At 39.8% G+C, this 16724-nt stretch overlaps 1 non-coding gene across 1 annotated transcript; it reads right to left on the bottom strand.

Moving 5' to 3' along the window:
- Window positions 1–4387: 4387 nt before the first annotated feature.
- Window positions 4388–4522, bottom strand: LOC132487293 (small nucleolar RNA SNORA43). Its single transcript, XR_009531581.1, has one exon. It is a non-coding gene; the product is annotated as a small nucleolar RNA SNORA43 (small nucleolar RNA).
- Window positions 4523–16724: the final 12202 nt, after the last annotated feature.

Raw genomic sequence — 16724 nt, 5'->3', positions numbered from 1 at the left:
CTGAGTGAAAGATGCCATATACAAGAGTACATAGTGTATGCTTACATTTATATGAAATCATAGGACAAGCAAAATTAATCTATGGTGATAAGAATAGCATTTGACATGCAAGAAAATGAAGGTGGGAAGGGGTAGTGATTGACAAGAAAGAAACTTTACTGTGTGATGAAATGTCCCATAATGTGATATGGGTGATGGTTACAAGGTATGAACAGTGGTCAGCTCATCATCTTGAACACTTTAGATTTGTGCAATTCACTGTATATAAGTTATACCTCAATTTTAAATACACTTTCTAAAGGTGAGACTCAGAAACAGACAAGCTATATATACTTTGTTTCAAATGATGGGTGGCAGTTTGTATAGCCTTCTGCTGGGCTGATTTTGATTCAGAGAAACAGAGGAAGCTATACAAGCAAATAGTTGGTCCAAAAAAATACAACTCATTCAGTGATAAGAAATAAGGAATAGGCCCAGCATCGATACAAAGATTCTGTTTTTTAAAATGGCAGAAAACAAAAGCAAAAGTTATCGATCGTTATGGACTGAACTGTATCCTCTCCAGAGTTAATATGTTGAAGACCTAAGCCCCCAAGTGACTGTATTTGGAGATAGGTCTTTAAAGAGGTAATTAAGGTTAAATGAGATCATAAGGGAGGGGCCCTTACCCAATAGGACTCTTGTCCTTGTAAGAGGTAGAAGAGACACCAGGGGTGTATACACACAGAGGAGTGTCCATGTGAGAACACAGTGAGAAGAAGGTCATCTGCAAGGCTTGAAGGGAAGTTTTAGGAGAAACCAAACCTGCCAAAACCTTGATCTTGGACTTCCAGCCTTCCATTTACAGTAGCACCAAAAAGAAAAAGGTAGCAATAAATTAAACAAAAGAAGATAAAGTTTTTTGAACACTGAAAGCTACAAAACATTGTTGAAAGAAATTAAAGACCTAAATAAGTGGAATGATGTCTCATGTCTATGAATCAGGAGACCTAATAGTGATAAAATGGCGATAATCACTAAATTCATCTACACATTCAATGCAATTCTTATCAAAATTTCAGATACCTTTATTGAAGGAATTGATAAACCAATCCTAAAATTCATACGGAAGTGCAAGTTATCCAGAATAGCCAATATAATTTTGAAAAGTAAGAATAAAGTTGGAGGACTCATATATCATAATTTCAAAACTTACTATAATGCCCTAGTGATCAAGACAGTGTGATTCTGGCATAAGGATAGACATACAAACTCATGGAATACAAATGAGATTCCATAACAAACTCTTACATTTATGGTCAGATTATTTTTGACAAGGGTGTCATGAATGTTCAATGGGGAAAAGAATAATCCTCTGAACAAACAATGCTGGGACAACTGTATATCCATATGCAAAAGAATAGGTTGGACTCCTTCCTTACACTATATACAAAAATTAACTGAAAATGGGTCATATATCTAACTATAAGAGCTAAAACTATAAAATGTGGAAGAAAACATTGGAGTAAATATTCACGACCTTGGGTTAGGCAATGGTTTCTTAGATATGACATAATGATACAAGCAAGGAAAGAAAAAATCTAAATAAGTAAGATAATTTGGGCTTCATTAAAATTAAAAACTTTTGTGATTCAAAGGATGCTATCAATAAAGTGAAAAAATAACCACAATATGGGAAAAAATATTTGTAAATCATATATGTGATAAAGGACTTGGATAGAATATATAAAAATTATTACAACTTAACAGTAGACAGACAAATTACTCAATTTTTAAATGGGCAGAGGATTTGAATAGACATTTCTCCAAAGAAGATATACAGATGGCACCTTTATGTATGTTCAACATCATTAATCATGAGACAAATGTATGTCAGAATCACAAGGATATGTACAGAGAAATAGATAGAAGTCCTAGAAGTGGAAGATTTTAATTTACTTCTCTGAGTGTAAGACAGATCAAGTAGATCAGAGCCTAAAAAAGAGATAGATCTAACAAACATAAGTAGTATAGTTGATCTGATTGATAAGCAGTTTCACCATTAAGGGACCCTGGGGCCCTGTAATTTAAAGGACTCTGAATTTTGCAAACACATAAAACTGATTAAATAATACACAGGAGTCTCTTTCTCTCTGAATCTGATGCTCAGCATTGGCACAGAGTGACTAGAATTCCTAAACATCCATCTTTTCATTAACACCATTCAGGCCCCAGAGAAACACTTCACCACATCTCTTGCCCTATGTCTTTGAAGCAAAAGGGAACTATGTCCAAGTGACCTGAAACTTTGGAGGTTGTGCTTCTCTCTACATCACAGATGGAGACTGCTTCCGAGAGTGGGGAGCATTAAGCTGAGGATGCTTAGTTATGAGAAAAGACATATTAAGTAACTTGTCAAATTCTTACTCTCAGAGCGCATTAATGTTACAAATCCTGCCTAGTGAAGTATCATTTCCCAAGGTGCTAACAGTGGTATGCTGGAGCTAGCTTATACCCGCTCCCAAGAGCCAGTAGTTAAAAAGGCAGGAATTTTGCAAGCCAGATTTTAAATCACTGGTAGCCTTAAATGAAATTGGTAAATACTACTAATCAGGACATTACTAGTACTAATTAGTAATTAATTAGTAGTAATCCTCTCTCTCCCTATGCTGGTTTAGCAGCATACTGGTGTGAAGTTTCCTTTTTTTTTTCTTTTTTTTGTCTAGTCATGTCCTTTTTCATTGTTCTGGAGGTACCCACAACTTAGCGTGGTATTTGCAACAGTTTTGAAAGTGTGGTAGCTGAGGAAATTTTTGCAATATAAAATAATTAATATTACTATTAAATTTATATATATGTAGGTATTGAACACTGAACATTAAAATTGTGTATATTTTTGTAAAAATAATACAACTTTTTAAAAGTACATTAAAAAGTCAACTTTACTTTTGAAAGTTTATGAAAAATTCATATAGTCAGTAATTGTAGTTTATATTTTGCCTTTTAATTTTAATATGTAATTTTAATATTGTAGAAGAAAAATAACACTCTTGGAAAATGTATGAAAACTATTGGGTTGGCCAAAAAGTTTGTTCGTTTCTTTCTGTAAGCTGGCTCTAGTAGTGCTTAGTTGTCTTTAACTTCATTCGAAACAATTTTGTTAGATTGTATTGTGACAGCTGTCATATCAGCTTGCATTTTTAAAAAAAAACATCAAAATCGGTGAATTTTTTGTAGCTATTTTAATATTAAGATGGAAGAAAAAAGCAACATTTTCGGCATATTATGCTTTATCATTTCAAGAAAGGTAAAAATGCAGCTGAAACGCAAAAAAAGATTTGTGCAGTGTATGAAGAAGGTGCTGTGACTGATCGAACTTGTCGAAAGTGTTTTTTGAAGTTTCATGCTGGAGATTTCTCACTGGACGATGCTCCATGGTCAGGTAGACCAGTGGAAGTTGATAGTGATCCAATTGAGACATTAATTGAGAACAATCATATACCACGCGGGAGATAGCCAACATACTCAAAATATCCAAATCAGGTGTTGAAAATCATTTGCACCAGCTTGGTTATGTTAATTGCCTTGATGTTTGGGTTCCACATAAGTGAAGCTTCTTGACCATGACCATATTTCCATGTGCGATTCTCTACTGAAACGTAACAAAAACGTTCTGTTTTCAAAACAAATTGTGATGGGTGATGAAAAGTGGATACTGTACAACAAGGTGGAATGGAAGAGACCGTGGGGCAAGCAAAATGAACCACCACCAACCACACCAAAGGACGGTCTTCCTCCAAAGAAGGTGATGTTGTGTATATGGTGGGATTGGAAGGGACTCTTCTATTATGAGCTCCTTCTGGAAAGCCAAACGATAAATTCCAACAAGTACTGCTCCCAGTTAGACCAACTGAAAGCAGCACTCAACAAAAAGCATCCAGAATTAGTCAACAGAACATGCATAATCTTCCATCAGGATAACACAAGACCGCATGTTTCTTTGATGACCAGACGAAAACTGTTACAGCTTGGCTGGGAAGTTCTGATGCATCTGCCATATTCACTAGACATCACACCTTCGGATTTCCATTTGTTTCGGTCTTTACAAAATTCTCTTAATGGAAAAAATTTCAGTTCCTTGGAAGACTGTAAAAGGCACCTGGAGCACTTCTTTGCTCAAAAAGATAAAAAGTTTTGGGAAGATGGAATTATGAAGTTGCCTGAAAAAAGGCAGAAGGTAGTGGAACAAAATGGAGAATACTTTGTTCAGTAAAAGTTCTTGGTGAAAATGAAAAATGTGTCTTATTTTTACTTAAAAACTGAAGGCACTTTTTGGCCAACCCAAAAATAATAAATTTTTATGTTTGATTTAAGTGGGTTTTTTTTTTGTTTTTTTGGCTTTTTTTTGCGATGTCAGGCTACAAACCATTCTTAGCACCCACTGTTCTGAGCACTAAAGCATAGAAATAGCTGCTTCCTTTCTGCCCCAACATCACAGGTATAGCAGGACAGCCACACGCATGGTGCCAGCGGGTCCAGCATCTGCAGGGCAGAGTCCCCTCCGTCCCACCCAGTGATTTAAGTTTTTGATTAAAAAATGTATTTGAGGGCTTCCCTGGTGGCGCAGTGGTTGAGAGTCCGCCTGCCGATGCAGGGGACACGGGTTCGTGCCCCGATCCCGGAAGATCCCACATGCCGCGGAGCGGCTGGGCCCGCGAGCCATGGCCGCGGAGCCTGTGTGTCCGGAGCCTGTGCTCCGCAACGGGAGAGGCCACAGCAGTGAGAGGCCCGCATACAGCAAAAAAAAAAAAAAAAAAAAAAAATGTATTTGAATTTCATATATTTGATTACTAGTACCTTTCACATTTAACACATGATGATTTTTGGCAATAGAACAAAAATTTATGAAAAAAATCTTAATCATTACAATATAATTTTGTTCATGGTTGCCAGGTGTTGGGGGAGTGACAAACGGTGAGTTAGTACTTAGGGGGTGGGGTTTCTGTTTGGGTCGTGAAAATGTTTTGGAATTAGATTCCACAACACGGTGAATATACTAAGTGTCATTGATTGTTCACTTTAAAATGGTAACTTTTATATTATGTGAATTTCACCTAAATACAATTTTTTAAAAATAAATAAAGCAATACAATTTTGTTGAAAGGAAGGCAAGAAAAAGAATTTTAGGGGATAAATATATATAATAACTTATGAATTATATATGTCTTATTTTATTATTCATCCAAACATCAGCAGCATATCACCAAAACATCCAGACATGTGTAAAAGTAACTGAATTCTGTCATTTATTTATGTATGTATGTATGTATGTATGTATGTATGTATGTATGTATGTATGTGTGGTACGCAGGCCTCTCGCTGTTGCAGCCTCTCCCGTTGCGGAGCACAGGCTCCGGACGTGCAGGCTCAGCGGCCATGGCTCACAGGCCCAGCTGCTCCGAGGCATGTGGGATCTTCCCGGACCGGGGCACGAACCTGTGTCCCCTGCATCGGCAGGCGGACTCTCAACCACTGTGCCACCAGGGAAGCCCCTGTCATCTTTTATATTTTGCCGACTTTCAGTCATATAAAAACTCTACTTGTTTTTAACACGTTACTCAATTTTGTTATTATGAACATATACTTACCAAAGTAGAAGAATAAACATATTTTATTGAGTGCTAGTTTTAATGTGTAAGTTTTATAATTTTTAGATATAATGTGTAACTTTTAAATATTTAGATGTGATATATTGGCCTATATTTGTGCTTCTGCCTCAGACTCCACCTACTATAGTGTGTGATGTATCAAAAGTCAGTGAAAAGGACAAAATCTGGGCAGTTCTGGAAGCAGTTCATCCAGTGATGCAGGGGAGAGTGTTAGATAACATGAGATACTTACCAAGTGCTATTTGGGGGTAAATGATGAAATTTTCAATTATGGATTAATTTTTTAATCTGATTTCATATGTTTAATGTCAATGATTAATTTAGTGATATTTCAGTAGACAATTTACATAGAGAATGAAAGTTTAGAAGTTTATTACATCAGCAGTATCGTTCCAAAGGACATTGCCCATCTCTTAAAAAATGCATTATGATATATGGAATGTCTGAATATCAGTGCTTAAAATGGATAATTGTTTATCTATCCGTAGAGGTTTACCTACTTACTGATCTATTAAGTGTATCCAATAAGATACGGTTGGAGAAAATACGAGAAAAACAAAAAAGAGAATTTTACTTGCAGGGCATGTGTGTACCTTACAATAATAGGCACAGCAGAACAAAGAACTAAATATTACACGGCTGCCATAGAAAAGCTAAATGATCACTTGCTAAATTTCAACTAGAGTTGTTGGTGCTATTTAGAACCGTACTTTGAAATGGCATTGACCAAAATAACTTTTTCTTTTCCTGTCATTACACCCAGTTTTGCCATCATGAAATAACCTTAAGCATATGACAAATACCCTCTGGTAGCTCCAACTACAGAATAATTGTTATTCTCAGTCCTTAAAAAAAAGTTAGAGACTGCAAACATTTTGAAGGTCAGGGACGTGACCTCCATTTCTTTTGTAGCTAACTTTCAGCACTCATGACTCTAGCTGTACTGAGGGCTGATGTCACATTATGATTCTAGGAGGGTTTGATTGACAATAGTGCATGATAGCCCATCCAAAAAATTAATCTGTGTTGGAAACAGTGAGATGCCCTCAAGACACTCAGTCAGTTGGTTCTTTTTTACTTTTTCTTAGAGATAGTAAGGATTATAGCGATTCTCCTCAGTTCTTGAGACAAGGTACCACGTAGACATCAGAGCAGCATCTTATGTCTGTATTTTCAGCAGGTCAGCCAACTGATGAGGGAGCTTTAGTCTTCTTCAGAATCATACTGAAATGTCAGTTTTGTCAAAAGATAGAATCAGGGCTTCCCTGGTGGCGCGGTGGTTGAGAGTCTGCCTGCTAATGCAGGGGACACGGGTTCGAGCCCTGGTCTGAGAGGACCCCACATGCCGCGGAGCAACTAGGCCCGTGAGCCACAACTACTGAGCCTGAGCGTCTGGAGCCTGTGCTCAGCAACAAGAGAGGCTGCGATAGTGAGAGGCCTGCACACTGAGATGAAGAGTGGCCCCCGCTTGCCACAACTAGAGAAAGCCCTCACACAGAAACGAAGACCCAACACAGCAAAAATAAATAAATAAATAAATAAGCAAACTAAGATGTCCAGAGATGGTAATCTTAAAAGAAACGATAGAATCATATCCGTGCCAAATGTCTGGGTGGTGGGACCACACTGGGCCATGGCAGCGCTATCTGTGATGACGGAAGAGCTTAAAAGGTGATCACAGAGGCACTGTTGCTCCGTCCAAAGCATCTTCCTTTGTCAGCACTTCAGAAACTCCTTCGTAACCATGGAGTTCGCAATAATCTTTCATGTGAAACATTTCAAAATGTCACATTACAATTGTTATTCTTCCAGTAAGGGTTGATTTTTCATGGAGCAAAAAGAGCAAAGAGGAGAAGTGCTTTTGAACATCAACCCTGAGAAGGCAGCGACCAGTCCTTCTTCATGATCTGATAGCTATTTTAGTTCTCAAAGAAGCATAGAAAGATCCAGGCTTAGGCATGAAATAACTTTGTAGTTCCTGTACCCTAAAAGATTGAAATGGCCTTGAAGGTGAAATCTCACCTCAAACCCTCATGCCTACTATTTATTTTCTCCATTCCCTTCAACCTGCAGCTACGATCTACACTCTTTGACTTAACAATGGCTTTTGTCATTAAACTGGGTTTTACATAAAACCAAAGTCCTAACTCAGTGATCCTACTTTTGCCCTCCTACCAACTTTGACACTTTTGAAAATGGCAGGCTTGCCTTGTCTTGTCTCTTGCAAAACACAAAGGAAAATACCTTTGAGAAGAGAAATACATATATATTCATATATATATTAATATAGTAGACTATACATATATATATTAATGTAGCAAATAGACTGTCAAAAAGGTCAAATGACAAGAAAAATTTCATTCATTTCTCCCCTGAACTATCAGAGAAATGATAAGAGGACGGATCTCAAACACAATCCCTTTGGGTTGCAAGGCAAACCCTAAACTCTGCCGTCAGAGCTGTGCCCTGTCTTGAAGGAAAAGATCACAGCTCTTTTACTCAGCAAGAGATAAAAATACCATGTGTAGAAGAGCAAAGCCTGAGAGCTATCATTTCTCCTCTGACTTCTGCTTGCTGCAGTCTGCTGAAAGATGTTATGGCTGACCAACCCTCAAAAATAGACACTGTGATGGTGATATATTGTGGCCCTTGAAGAATTTAATTGTCAAATTGACATTTATCAGAAGCTTTAGTGCATTTGAAAGATAAATTGTGCAAGTTTGGTTCAGATCAAAGAGCCCCTGTCCTTCTCCATTCATAGCACAGGCTGGCTTCAGCAGGCAAGTCATGTGTGAAAAACGATCCCTTTCCACTCCCAGCTCCTCTAAGCACTGCACTGGTGACAGATAATCACAAATTTAAATGTTAGCCTCCTCTTCAGAAAGTTCTTAAAATAATGGAGAACCCATTGAGGCCATTTGTATTTGAAAGGAATGCTAAATAATGTAGCATTGGGGAGAAGGATGTGCTGTGCTGGGCAGATAAATGATGAAACCCCAGCCCAGACTCTCTTCAGCAGTTGCCACGCTAATTACAGATCAATTACTTCCCAGTTGTTTGCAACCTTATCAAAGAATGGTAAATTTACTGAGAGCAAAGTGTGATAAGATGACTTTTCATTATTACAGTAGATTTGTTGAAACAGCTCTGACATTGAGATTAATAAGAGCTCTCCCAGAGGTAATAGGATCCGCGTGCACATAGGGAGAATCTAAGAGCTGAAAACCGGAAGCTAGACGCTATCATAAAAACCCTTCCTCTCATTAATTGTTATCATGAGTGTGTTCGCAATGCAGAAGGCCAGGAAATGACCCATTCACTGAAACTTGCCTCGAACAATGAAGCTCTTCACTCCCAAAGAGGCATGCTGAAAATCAAAGGAAAGTATAAGCATTTGGATTTGGAAGCAAGAGAAGAATTTGTATGTATATGGGGGGTGTGTGTGTGTGTGTGTGTGTGTGTGTGTTTGTGTGTTCTAGCTGAATTCCATTTTCATTAGGACAATCACAAAGAGATGGTCTGTCCTATGTCACTATAAAAGGAAGTGTCAAAGTTCTCGAGGTGGATGTTGGTGGAATCACTAAGGAGCTGAGACCAGTAAAGATTTGGGCTGGCTGCTAGGGTCACACATAGCAAAATTCCTCCTGAGACAGAGGACTGGGAGGAAAAACGAAGGGTTCGTAGAGCCCAGGGAATCGTTCAGATTGGAATAGGTAATGCATAATGTTCCTAACACAGGGCACAGTAGCTATGGGGCCCTATTTTTGTTTTATTTTTTTAATTGAGAAACAACTCACTGAGGAACTCTTAACATTGGTTAATTCTAGCACCACTGTGCCAGTCTCCCAACCATTCAGAGGCCATCTCCACACCTCCTGGTAAGTCTGAGTGGGCACTGGAACACCTGTGGAATTGTTTATTCAATTTTGCAAGCTACTGCTATTTTAAATATACGCTCCGGTCAGAGGAATATGTGGGAAATAAAGAGAAATGTCCTCCCTGACTTGGGAACTAAAGTAATGTTTCAAATCCCAGTGGAAATGGATGAAGAGAAAAGCTGAGAGGCAAGAGCCAGCTTTTGAGGAATGGACAGTCTTTTATAAGACATTTTAGTAAACTCTTTCATAACTTTTTTCTGACTTTTAAAGGAAATAAGAAACCATAGGGTAAAGGTCAGATCCCTTTGTGAATCGAAAACCAGTTAAGGGAAGGACTTGCTGGATTTGTGAGGCAGCATTTAGTGATCGGACATCCATCCTCATGTCCTTGTTGAGTGTTGCTGATGGGCTTATGAACTAAATGCGGTTTTCCATAAATGTTTAACTTAACATCTTGGGAATTCCATTCAATTGAGCTCTGTACTATTAACCTTGTTTTTTGTTTTTTATGTTTTTTTGTGGTACGTGGGCCTCTCACTGTTGTGGCCTGTCCCATTGCGGAGCACAGGTTCCGGACACGCAGGCTCAGTGGCCATGGCTCACGAGCCCAGCCGCTCCGCGGCATGTGGGATCCTCCCGGACCGGGGCACGAACCCATGTCCCCTGCATCAGCAGGCGGACTCTCAACCACTGCACCACCAGGGAAGCCCTTAACCTTGTTTTTTGAACAGACTCAAATAAGTAAACTAATGCTCAAAGACAGAAAATAATTCTGCCCAGATTACTTTCAGAACCCAATTTGAAGCCTTGTTGCAGATGTCAATGCCGGTGATTCTGTTCCTCTGAGGATAAGCCGTGGCAAATTTGAAGACTTTTCAGATACAACCAAGCAAACTAGGAAAGAGGTCAGGGGAAAGCATGTAGTATTTAATTTGTACAAATGAAAGGAAAGATGATAATGACTAGGGAAAGCTAATATAAACTTTGTCTACTTCAAACTTAATTCTTAAAACATACAAACTTAATTCACATACATCCCTATGGAAGGATCTTAGGAATAATTGTCGACCAATCAATACATTTCTTCTAGTAGCCTGAGCCACACACACAAAGAAAACAAGATGAAAAAGTAAGTCAATGTGGCATCAATAGTAATGCTTGTTTTTGTGTGTTCACTTTGTGTCTTTTTGCCACTTTAGCGAAATAAAGCAAAAACAATACAAGAATAATAAAATATCCTCTTTAACATTTTTCTCCATCTTCTAGAAGAAGGTAGCGAGAAACCCCAAACAAATATTTGCATCCTCTTCTACTCAATAGGCTATTTGTAAGGTGATAATAGAAAGAGAAAGCTCAGAAAAGCCTTTGAAAAGCACACAATGGAATTTCCAGCCTAAATTTCTCTCCTCTCCTCTCAGTCCTCTCCCTTTCCCATCTCTCCCCTCACTTGCTGAATTTGATTTATTTCTCTCTTGATGGTTATTTGGACATAGCAACATAGTGCTTTTCACATTCCTGTTGCAAATTTGTTTTCCTCCATTTTAAAGATCAGGCTGGGAAAACTCTAGTGTGTGTCTGTGTGAGTTGCTATTACATGAAGGGGAGACAGGAGGAAGGGAGCTGGTGTGGTGTATGAATTACACATGGTGAGATTATTTAGCATGGACTGTCTTGAAGCAGATGTGTTTGATGTATTCAAACACGTGCATATTCAAAACTCACAAGAGGTGTTAGGAAAGCTGATCAGTTCTCTCCATACTTCCAATGCTCAGAATGTCAGAACAAAGGATCACTTGATGAAATTGAAGGGCAGAGATTTATGAGGGGAGGGGGTACAAAATGAAAGGAAATTCCACTTCACATTACATTCATTCAACTTTCTGAATCTGCTTCCATGGAAATCCCTTATTTAATACTGTAGCTGGATTTTAATAAGGTTAATTTTCTCACTGATTGTACCACATGTACAAGGTTTCACTGAGATTACGATAAAAATAAGAAAATCTCTTGCTTTGGGTTGTAAACCATCCTTGGAATAATTAACTTGATTCTGTGCACAGTGTTGGCAGAGTTATTTGAGGGAAATGTTGGAGTTATTTCCCCTCCTCATGAGCAGTGCTTTTGGATCATTATTGTGCTGGATGAACATTTTCGCTTTAGAAAATCCTGCTAATGATAACCCTAGATCCACTTTGTTGAAGAGACTGCTTCATTTTGTTAGCTGTCATTTTCTTTTTCTTTCTTTTTTTTTTTTTTTGGCTGTATTTGGGTCTTCATTGCTGCACCCAGGCTTTCTCTAGTTGAGGCAAGTGGGGGCTACTCTTCATTGCAGCGCGCAGGCTTCTCATCGCGGTGGCTTTTCTTGTTGTGGAGCACAGCCTCTAGGCACGCGGGCTTCAGTAGTTGCAGTACGCGGGCTCAGTAGTTGCGGCACGAGGGCCCTAGAGTGCGCGGGCTTCAGTAGTTGTGGCGCACGGGCTCAGGAGTTGTGCACGGGCTTGGTTGCTCCGCGGCATGTGGGATCTTACTGGGCCAGGGATTGAACCCGTGTCCCCTGCATTGGCAGGCGGATTCTTAACCACCGTGCCACCAGGGAAGTCCCTAGCTATCATTTTCTAAAGCATTGGGACTGAGCCCCATTTTTAAATGTATACTTTTTTTCATTACACAAGTAATATATGCTCATTTAAGAAAATACAGAAAATTAAGGAAAGAAGAGAAAAACTGATATCACCCAGACAGTGCTACTGTTAACTTTTCAATGAATTTTCCTGTAATCCTGTATTTCCTGTACAAAGGATTTTTTTGCTCGCTAGTTGGCTGGTTTGTATAATATATAATCATGCTGGTTTAGAATTTTGCATCTTGCCTTTCTGACAACATTTTAACATAAGTATTTTCTATGTTATTGCATAGTCCTTATAATCATTGCAATGGTTGTATAACATTTCACTGAGATCATAGACTGTGGTTTACTTAACCGTTCCACTATTATTGAATATTTAGCTTGTTTTCTGTTTTTTGCTATTGTGTAGAATTGTTTCCTTGGAGTAAATTCCTGCAAGTGGTGTTACTGAGTCAAAGAACATGAATATTTTAAAAGGCCTCACTAATTTGAAATGCAAATAACTAGGAGAAATAGATTGATAGGTTTGTTTGATTCCATGTTTCAATATTCAAATAATGAGACACTGCTTTAGGTAGGAGAATAGCAAAGACATCAATTGTAAGCCATTTTGAGTGAACTGATGTCTGCCTCATTGTAAAGATAGGACCTGAGGTCTCTGTTGTGTACCAGTGCCCTTTATGGCACCCATACCTTGTCAAGTGGCCATCATTTTTATGGGACATCAGTTCCCAAACTGGTTTGTTGACACTTGTTAGCAACCTTTTGTCATTTTCACAAAGCACATTCTCAATTCCCCTGGTGCAAAACATCTACAATTGCTGCCCTGAAGATTCTTTTTTTTTTTTTTGGGGGGGGGCCGTTCGCAGGCCTCTCACTGCTGTGGCCTCTCCCGTTGCGGAGCACAGGCTCCGGACACGCAGGCTCAGCGGCCATGGCTCACAGGCCCAGCCGCTCCGCGGCATGTGGGATCTTCCCGGACCGGGGCACGAACCCGTGTCCCCTGCATCGGCAGGCGGACTCCCAACCACTGCACCACCAGGGAAGCCCCCTGAAGATTCCTGATGGTATTTTTCTTTCACTACTTACATAAAATTGAATTTGCTTTCTTTTGCTTCTTAGGTGACAGAGTAAACTCACCCAGGCACACTCAAGGGCAAATATGCTAACACAAATAAAGGGAGTTGGGCTGGGTTTCAGAAAGAGTATTTTAGGATGGGGGAAAAGGTTTTAGACCATCTTAAGTGGATTTTTTTTTTTTTTTTTTTTTTTTTTTTTTTTTTTTTTGCGGTATGTGGGCCTCTCACTGTTGTGGCCTCTCCCGCTGCGGAGCACAGGCTCCGGACACGCAGGCTCAGCGGCCATGGCTCACGGGCCCAGCCACTCCGCGGCATATGGGATCCTCCCGGACCGGGGCACGAACCCGCATCCCCTGCATCGGCAGGCAGACTCCCAACCACTGCGCCACCAGGGAGGCCCTTAAGTGGATTTTTTAAAAAGGATGTTTAGACCATTTTCAGATCTCTTACCCACAACTTCCCTGGCCTAAGTGCTCCCTCACAGGAAGGAGAATTCCACCGGAGACAGACAGGGCCATTTTGTGGCAGTGGGTACCGTCCTAACCCTGCAGCCTCGGGTGTCCCCTTATATTATCACAGTAGCAGAACTAGGAGGTCAAAATGCCACTTTCTGTCTATGGCAAAAATGGGACTGTCCTCATTCTATGCCTGCCCCAAGGCCCTGCTCATCTTTTGCCCTGGATATGCTGTGATGTTATGTCAGGGCCTGTACCAGCCAGCCGTGTCACATGAGCTTCCTTCTGGGAAACAGATGGGCAGGGGGAGGTCTGTTCCAGAGATTAGAGAAGCTAGGGCTTGCAGGTAAAGTTAAAGCAATGGTCGTCTTCAGTGAGGGGGCTTTTATGGAAGAAAAATAAGAGTGCCCTCTAAGGCAGCCAATAGGCAAGGATAGTCCAGCACTGTTAAATTTTTTAATAAATTGCCAACCTTAAAAAATTGGGCAGGGCCTCCCTGGTGACGCAGTGGTTGGGAGTCCGCCTGCCGATGCAGGGGATACGGGTTCGTGCCCCGGTCTGGGAGGATCCCATATGCCGCGGAGCGGCTGGGCCCGTGAGCCATGGCCGCTGGGCCTGCGTGTCCGGAGCCTGTGCTCCGCAGCGGGAGAGGCCACAACAGTGAGAGGCCCGCATACCGCAAAAAGAAAAAAAAAAAAAAAAAAAAATTGGGCAAATTCACATGAAAATTTACGTTTCATATTTCTCATTTAAAAAATCCAAAGGGTAACACTAGGCTGCATTTCCATTAAGTACTAGTCTGAGTGGTAACTCCACCCTCATACCATGAGATATTCTTTCCTCTTTACCATGGTTCCCATCTTTCCCTATTCATTTCTCACACCTTCCCACTTCAGTCACTCAGTTTCCTCTCCTGGCCAAGTAGGCACCTGAATTTGTAACCTTCGAGTTGCAAGAGTGTGGCTGGGAAGAATTGTGGGGTGCAGTATCCTATATCAAGCATGACAATACCTTGCCTTTCTCAAGGATGCCACAGTCTTTTCGTTAGGGGCCAATGTCACTGGCTAGTCTAACTCGGGGTCCTCAACCCCCAGGCGGTGGACTGGTACCGGTCTACGGCCTGTTAGGGACCAGGCCGCACAGCAGGAGGTGAGGGGCGAGCAAGCGAAGCTTCATCTGCCGCTCCCCATCGCTCGCATTACCGCCTGAACCATTCCCCACCCCCATCCCCGCCCTCCGTGGAAAAACTGTCTTCCACGAAACCAGTCCCTGGTGCCAAAAAGGTTGGGGACCGCTGCAAAACCATACTATGACTCTCTAGGGCTGTTTGCACTTACCTATACAAATCCTCAGTTGTTCACCTGCACAATCACATAAATAATTCGGTTGACGTTAACAATGGGCTTGACTTCACATCATCTTAAAAGTACAGCATGGGAACTTTCCCTTTCTCATTAATTAACATTCTGTGGGATGTTTTGCTCAATGCTTTAGTGTGATGCTAATTTAGAAAGACAGTATAGCCCAGTCACTAAAAATTAATCTCTATGAGAAACTGTTGACCATGCTTACCTAACCCTAGGAAGCATTTAAAACTGAGGTCTATAATGGGAGTGTGCCTTTCCATCATCATATTTTGCAGTGTATCGTTTTTTTCCCCACCATATAAAGGTATAATTTTCATTTACAAAAAGGTAATGCTCATCTTAAAATAACACATGGGAGAAAGGATTTAACTTTGAATAAAAAATCAGAGTACAATAGTATGTATACAGCAGGATCCAAATTTTATAAAAATGTCATTTTGTGTGCATATAAAAACTCTGAAAGGGAATAGTTCACAATGTTAATTGTAATTATCTCTAAGTGGTGAGATACAAGTAAATTTTCTTCCTTAAAGTATATTTTTTTGTTACCTTTGGGTCAGGTCTATTTTATAGAAGAATATTATCTAGAAACTCTTACAGTTAAACAATTTGAAACAGCATTCTAAAATCTTTCTTTAAAAAGATATCAGCTGTTAGTACATGAGACTATGCTCTATATTGATGAAATTCAATGTTCATATGAAATGATTAAATATATCTGTTTCTCCCTTTATGAAAAGAATCATACTTCCTTTCATAACTCCAGGTCTGATATGGGACCAGCCCATTTCACAGATACCACAACTGAGGAAATACCAGGAAACAGGGACAAGAGGGGGGTGACAGAATATCTAGTATATATTAGCCTGTGATACTTTTCAGCTAAATAGTAATTCTACCTCACTCTTTCCCTTCTGGGTTTCAGGGAAGAGAGATACATAAAAATGGCAAGAGGAGTTGAATGTACGTAATCCATTCATTGTTATGGAAGCTGAACTGTGGTCTCTTCTCTTTATTGCTTGTGCCATGTGACTAAGCCTTTCTAACAATATAGTGAGAAACTGAGATGCAGATTATGACAAGAATATTACCAACGTGTGGACAGTCTTATATAGAACACTTTTAGGTTTTGTTTTATGAGAAAAGATAAGCATTGCACTAATAATTAAAGTTTTTCACTTTGAACTCTTATTAATAGATAGTTAATATTATTTATTAATAGGAAAACCAGATAGGAGATTTTAAAAAAAAACAGACTTAACAATATCCATTGAAATAATTCAGTTTGATATTAATGATAGGGGTCTCAATGGGGATAGTGTTCCAGAACCTTCACTGATTTATTTATTTTACCAAGAAAAAGCACTGCATTGGATCAAAGTTAAGTTAATTACCAGAATGTATTTAGACATCCCTAAACAGAGGCTAAGGTCTTTATAAACATCTCTTGTGCTCTTGTCTGGAGATGAAACAGGAATATACCATTTAGAAGACCATGTAAATTATTCTCACCAAATCACCGAGCAAGTTTGAAATGACTTTACAGAAAAGTTTCCCCCTCAGGTGACAAATGTGTCCTGGTGCCCACAGCGCTCTGTACGCCTGATCAGCCCTCTGGGTTCTCTCCCTGGCTTCATCTCTTTCTCAACCGCTACTTCAAAAGCAGATGAT

This window comes from Mesoplodon densirostris, chromosome 3 (genome assembly GCF_025265405.1).
Source record: "Mesoplodon densirostris isolate mMesDen1 chromosome 3, mMesDen1 primary haplotype, whole genome shotgun sequence".
Taxonomy (NCBI): domain Eukaryota; kingdom Metazoa; phylum Chordata; class Mammalia; order Artiodactyla; family Ziphiidae; genus Mesoplodon; species Mesoplodon densirostris.
Note: the sequence above shows the minus strand (reverse complement) of the source record. Positions and strands in the feature narration are given on the sequence as shown.